General features: G+C 37.0%; 1 pseudogene; it reads left to right on the top strand.

The window, feature by feature from the left end:
• The first annotated feature begins 5,941 nt into the window (after positions 1-5,941).
• Positions 5,942-6,862, top strand: LOC133074066 (transcription elongation factor A protein-like 4; annotated as a pseudogene).
• Positions 6,863-7,198: the final 336 nt, after the last annotated feature.

Below are 7,198 nucleotides of genomic sequence, written 5' to 3'. Positions count from 1 at the left end.
ATTTCTAATTATTATTAGAAAATAATTTCTCTCATTTAGGAGAACTTGGGTTTGCAAAGTGCATATTGTTTTCCTGAAGGCTATTGCTTGTGAAACGTGTCATATACCTGCATAAGAGCTTATGTGTGTTAATTGTTAAAAATAATCATGGAAGCAAAGACAGAAATTCACTTCATCAGATTAGCAGTGATGAGATCAGTTTATTGAACATCTTCCTGATCTTCTATTGCGACTGTAGTATTTGTCCATCTTTGTAGTCCAGGTATTCCCCAGGAAGTAGGCCGCAACAGTGTCTCCTTCCTGTGATTTACTTAGGCTTGAATGGAATTTGCCTTAACAGCCATTCATGTTTTCTGTCTGTTTTCTCATTTGAGGACTGCTCTCTGCCCCAGACTCTGGTTGTCTCAGGAGGGAGAGCATCTTATTTCTGAAGTATGATTAATGTCTGTCACATGTGAAGGAGGCACTTGAGGATGAAGTTACTCTCACCTCATTGCCCTTATTCTCCTCTCAATGCTGTTGCTTTTTGAAAACCATCCCCTTCATCACCTTTCACCAAAGTATGCTTTGCTTATTTGGGGAGGTTTTTGATTGTTTATCTCAACTCAAAAGGAGAGAGTATGCAAGTGAATTCTAATAGGGACTGTCCAGTAATTTTTCCACAGGTTTTAAGCAATGTATTTTCCAGACTTTCTAAAAATAGAGTAAATATAACAAAACGGTTTATACCTAGGAAACTATCATTTAGTCCAACCATAACTTACGGAACCTTACTAAAAGCACTCCTATATTTTCCTCTTTGTGGGCCAAGGAAAGTGTGCACTTACAGGAAGAAGATGGAGACATGAGGAATAGGGGAGTCTTTTCCAACTCTCCTTGCACACTGAGCCTTCTGAACTCATGAGTGTGAAGAGAATAAGTAATATATGTCTGAGAATTTTTTAATGTAATGTTAAATTGTATCCATCTGCTCCAGCTGTTTTTGTTTCACATTTGAATGTTTACAGTTTTACTGAAAGTGGAAAGCAGCTATTGAGTGTTGCATGTATCATTGTAAAAAAAGGAATCTTTTCTGTCCTTAATAGTTAGAGTATCAGAACCGTACAAGAGGTCAGAGACCAAGGCTATCTTGTTCAACACTGAGTTTCCAGAGGCCAACCTGGTACTTGATATCTTGTAGGTGCTCAATATATATTTAAGAGAATGAGGAATGATTATTGTTGTCCTAGTTGATAAAATATATAATGATGCCTACATTAAAAGTTTATAACTTTGCGAAAGACAAAAGATTAAATTGCCTTTCATTATTTTTGCATAGGTACATGTATTATAAACTGTATAATTAAAGCCTTTTAATAGTTTTTTAAAAATTAATTTTACTTTTGGCTGTGCTGAGTCTTTGGTGCTTCAGGTGGGCCTTCTCTGGTTATAGCTTGCTGGCTGTAGAGCACAGGTTGTGGCACGTGGGCTTAGTTGCCCCTCAGCATGTGGAATCTTCTTGAACCAGGGATTGAACCCATGTTCCCTGCACTGGCAAGTGGATTCTTAACCCCTGTACCACCAGGCAAGTCCCCATTTAATTGTTGATTTGCTTATTATTATATGCCTTCCCTGGTGGCTCAGCGGTCGATAACCTGCTAATTCTGGGGACGTGGGTTTGATCAGGAAGATCCCCTGGAGGAGGAAATGGCTACACACTTTGGTATTCTTGCCTGGGAAATCCCATGGACAGAGGAGCCAGGCAGGCTACGGTCCATGAGGGTGCAAAGTTGGACATGACTTTGCAAATAAACAATAACAACAAGCATTAGTATTTGTTTTTTTTAACTAAATTTTAAAATCTTGGAATCTGAGAAAATTTATAAGAGGAATATTTACAGCAGTTTTTTCTTTTACAGGGCAGTTTGAAAGATACATTAATTATCATGTTTTATTTTTTGAGGCCTTGTCCGTATCAGTTGTTTTGACCTAACTAACCGGACTATTTCCTCTATAATTGACTCTTGAACTCTGTGGGGTTAGGGATGCTAACCTCCTCATGCAGTCAAAAATCCAGGTGTAACGTATAGTGGGCCCTTCTGTACATGGTTCCTTCATCTCTGTGGTTCCTTGGTATTTCTGGTTCCAAATTTGAGCATTACTATTGAAAAAAATCAGCCTTTTAAGTAGACCCATGCAGTCTACAGACCCATGTAGTAGAACAACCAATGTTGTTCAAGGGTCAACTCTAGTCCAAAATTCAAAACAGAAAGTTTTCTCCCTCAGCCTTGACCCCTAGCCACCTAATAATCCCCCTCCTCACAGTTGATGTAGTTAGTTTCTTGCATAATTTTCCAGAAATAATTAGTTTTTAAAATTCAGCTAATTTAAATCTATTATATCACTTTCTGTATCATTTCATATAGAGTATATTCATTCTTTTTTTGTGGCTTCATTCTCTGCTGCATGAATCTACTACAGTTTATGTAAACAATTCCTTGTTAATGAACGTTTAAGTTATTGCCAATATTTTACTGATACAATGATGACATGAATAACTTTGTAAAAGTCATTCTTTACACAGGTTTTTCATTAGAATAAATTCCTAGATGTAAAATTGTATTAAAGTAAATGTATTTATAATTTTGATAAATATTTTCCAAATTGCTTAGAGAATAGGTTTGAGTGATTTTTTTCCTTAACAGTTTGCTTGAGTCAAACTATTCCACCAGCTGATTTTTTAGTATTCTGTAATCACACCATATAAAATTGAATTCCATAGTCCTTAGGTGAAATAAGCAACCGTGTTGATGGTGTGATTTAAGGAGCATTGAGTGTCCTACAGTCCAAGTATCTGTAAGTCAGCAGTGTGTCACAATGTCATTTGAGGCAATCTGTAGATTATGTATGATAATCATACCCAATAGTTAATTTTTTGGTTATAATTAGTTATATTCATATCTTGATAAACTATAAAATGTCTCTCCAAAACTTTTGGTTTTTTGTGTATGTTTACAGCTTATTTACTGAAAGTGAAATGACAGACCATGGCCTTTTTAGTATAATAACCTCTGAAATATCCAAGTTACACAGAATATTGATAGTACTGTGAGGGGTGGAGGAGAGCACAGGAGGAAAGAGAAATTTAATTCTTCAGTTTTTTCCCCCTTTGGTTAAAATGCCTTGGAAAGTTCTAGATTTTGATGGAAATTGCATTGTACATCTGCACAGTCATTGTTTGTGAACTTGTTTCTGCTGATGAGTTAATTTTGTCTGGGCAGATGAATGTCACTCTGGAAAAAGAGTGCTGTAATCTGTGGACACTTACTGATCCCCCACCCCCAAAACACTGGACATTAAACACTTAAACACTGGACATTAACAGGAGAGGGGAACTCTGGCCCCAGTAAAGAGTTGAAGGTTGGTAGCTTCAGGAGCTTCCCTGCGGTCCAGGGGTTAGGACTTTGCCTTCCAGTGCATGGGCTGTGGGTTTGATCCCTGGTCAGGGAGCCAAGATCCCACATGCCTCATGGCCAAAAAACCAAAACATAAAAAAGAAACAATGTTGTAACAAATTCAATACTTTAAAAATGATCTACATAAAAAAAAATCTTTAAAAAAAGTTGAAGGTTAACTTAAAATCGATAATTTCTGTTTAGACTAAATACTATGGTTGTAAATTGTAGTCATCTAGGAAGGAATTTTTTTTCCCTTAAGATTTACAGTATTTGCTCCTTCTTTTTCTTGCTCTTTGGAGGTTAGTAAAACCCCAGGAAAACCACCTCAGGAGGTTATTAGTGGGATGGGAATGAGGGGTACAAGAAAAGTAAGCCAAGAGCAGGTGAAGCAGAAGGGGATCTCCATGTAACAATGTTAGGTACAGTTTTTAAGTCATTCTTGTGTTATAAATGAGAAATTAAGCATCATGGAAAACTGGAGGACATGAGCAAATAAAAAAGGCTTTGGATTCAATGAAATTATTAACAGAAGACTACTTTTCACTGCTAATTTCTATCACTAAATTCTAGTAAATCAGTGGAAAACATTTTCTTCTTGATGGTCTGTGTATGTTGTCAAATGTGAAAAAAAAAAACTGTGATAGAAAAGAGAGAAACTTTGGAGATCTATGGTTTTGGTTTATATAAAGCTGCTCTACAAGCAGTTTCTTGTTGAGTCAACAAGCCTTGTGTGTTTTGGCATAGAACTGACAATGCTAATGCCTAATCCTTTTAGAATAACCCTTTCGGGGATGTTGAGATATCCAGGCAACAAATTGATGGCAATAGAGGAGGATGAAATGTTAAGAGAACTATATCATCCATTTTAGGAAAAGTTGCAAAAACTGAATTTGCTGGTTTGTAGACTTGCAGTTTTCTATCTAGATGATTATTGGAATTTCTGTTACAACTTTCAGAGAATAACTTTCTCTTGGGATAACAATGAATACTTATATCAACAAGACAGCATAGTATAAAGGAAAGAATGGAACTTGGGAACCAGGTAGATCTGAGATTGAGTCCCATCTCTACTTTTTAGCTCCGTAAATTTAGACAAATTACTTTACATTGCCAGACCTGTTTGCTCACTGGTGATATGGAGGACAATAGTTGTAACTTGAAGTCTTTATAAGGACTAAATAGGATACTTTATGTTAACCAGCTTCTACAATACCTGAACTATAATAGGACTCCTTAAGTAATGGGACTCTCTAAGTGATAGTCTTCCCTTAGCTATCTTCTTCCTGACTCCAGAGATACAGACAGTTGAAGTTTTCATAAATATATATGTATGATATATCTTTAGAAAGTATTTAAGGTGGTTATAATTTGGTGATTGGACCTAATGATTTCCTAATAAAATTTGACAGTGAAGTTATTTTTCCTTTTTCTTGAGAGACATTTTAAGGTTAATAACCTTTACCTTTTTTTCCCCCTTCCATTCTGTGCATTATATTTGACAGTTTTTAGGATAAGTAGTCTAGCAGCATATTAGCAAATTGCACAACAGTGTACTAGATGTCAGTAATGGTAAATTTTATGTGTGTTGTATCACAGTAAAAAAAAAAAAAAAAAAAGAGAGAACAATAGAAATAGTTCTAACTTAAAAAATATGGGCAGAGCCAATGGTTCCAGATAAATAGCATCTGTTCATCCACTGTTTTATAGCTGAAGCATACAGCTGAAACAAATTTTTTAAAAATGGCTGAAGATTTTGGATTGTGAAGAATATCTTTAAAAATTCAATCATTAGAAAGATGTTTATCACATAATTGTTTATAATAATGAAAAGATTGAAAGCAATCTAAATAACTTATATTTGGAAAGGGAAGAGTAACAGTAGTAATTGCAATTTATTAAACACTATACCAGACACTTCTAAGTATGTACCAGACACTTAAGTATTAGGCTTCCCTGGTGGCTCACTCAGTAGTTTGCCTGCAATGCAGGATTGCAGGATAGCCAGGTTCCATCCCTGGGTTGGGAAGATCTGGAGAAGGAAATGGTAACCCATTCTGGTATTCTTGCCTGGAGAATTCCATGGACAGAGGAGCCTGGTGGGCTCCAGTCCATGGGATCACAAAGAGTCGGACATGACTGAATGACTAACACTTTCCTTTTTCATGTACCAGACACTTTAAGTATTTTATATGTATTAACTCATTTAATCCTAGTAATAAAACTATGAAGTAGGTAGTACTGTTATTCATGTTACAGAGGAGGCCCAGAGGTGTTAGTAAATGGCCCAAATTCATACTGCTGGTAAATGGTAGAGCAGGATTCCTGCCTAGGCATGTGAATTTGTGCCCAAATTTGAGGTATTCAGATAATATAATATTTTGCAATGTTAAAATACTGCCTAAAACATTTTTTTTGATGACACAAAAATGATTATGATATAACAAAGCAAAAAAAAAAAAAAAGTAGGATAAAAATTGTATGTGTGGTGACCGCTGGGCTCCAAAATGGGCACCAGTCCAGGTACCCATCTTTCCTCTGTGCTCTTGGACCCAGAACCATCTGCAAATTCCTAATTGTTGTTCCAGGTTCTTTTGGGTCTACGTGTCTATTGTTCCCAGAGCTCTGCAGGGCTAGAGAAAGAGGAGGAACCTATCTAGAATCTCCACAGAACAGGAAAAGGAGGGGACACTCAACAAGGAAAAACTCTGCAGTGAAAATGAAGGAAAGCCTGAGAACCATGGCAAGATGGAAAACAGAGAAGAGCCACTGGATGTGGCAAAGGCAGGAGTAGCTTGTACTGTGGAAGACAAGGAGAAGTTAGAAGACAAGGGAAGGACAGATCACAAGGGAAAGATGGAAGATGAGGAAATTCTAAAGGATAAGGAAAGGTCAGAGAGAGAGACAAAACTAAAAGAAGGAAACCCAGAGAGCCAGGGAATGCCAGTGAGTGAGGAAAAGCAAAAGAAAGAAAAGCAGAAAGCGAGGGAAAACTAAAAGAGGACAAGCCAGCCAGTGAACCAAGTGCCATCAGAAAGCATTCACTTGGGGAGGATGTACCCAGGAAGGCTAAAAGAGAAACCAACAAAAGGGCTGGCTCTAAGTGTCTTAAGGAATATAAGGAGGTCATACACACGATATGCAATTGAGCAATGAAGAGATGATAAGAGAATTTGACAAGATGGCCAGGGTGGAGGATGAGGTGAAAGAAAACCAGACAGAAATTGAAGGGGTTTACATGGATGCAAACAAGTTTACAGGACCCCTTCTACCTGAGGGGCCCAGGGGAACTCAGAGATGGCTCCAGGGCCCCTCAAAGGGACTTGGAAGACATTCCTTCTGTGCAGTACCTCTGGCAGGCATTTACCAAGCCTTGTGCTTTATTTAACCTTATGCTAATCCTGTGCTTTAGGTGTCACTCTTGTTAGCCAACTGTAGCCCTCTGTGTTTCGGTAGCAGATTTTCATTCATTGCATGGAAAAATGTTTATGATACATTGTAAATTAAAAATGAAAGCAGTTTTCAGAACCATAAAAAATTGTATGAGCAATAAATTCTCAACTTTGGAAAAATTCTGTGGAAAAAAGACTGAAAAGAAAATGTTATGATGGTTGTCTGTGGAAGGGTAGAATTAAGATTATTTTCTGTTGTGTTGGGGTTGGCCAAAAAGTTTTACATAAGATGTTACAGAAAAACTCAAATGAATTTTTTGGCCAGCCCAACATATGTGTTTTGGTACTATGTTATTCTTTTCAGTTGATATA

Source organism: Dama dama, chromosome 19, assembly GCF_033118175.1.
Source record: "Dama dama isolate Ldn47 chromosome 19, ASM3311817v1, whole genome shotgun sequence".
In the NCBI taxonomy this organism is placed as follows: Eukaryota; Metazoa; Chordata; class Mammalia; order Artiodactyla; family Cervidae; genus Dama; species Dama dama.
The sequence above is the reverse complement of the archived record's forward strand: the minus strand, read 5'-3'. Positions and strand labels throughout refer to the sequence as shown.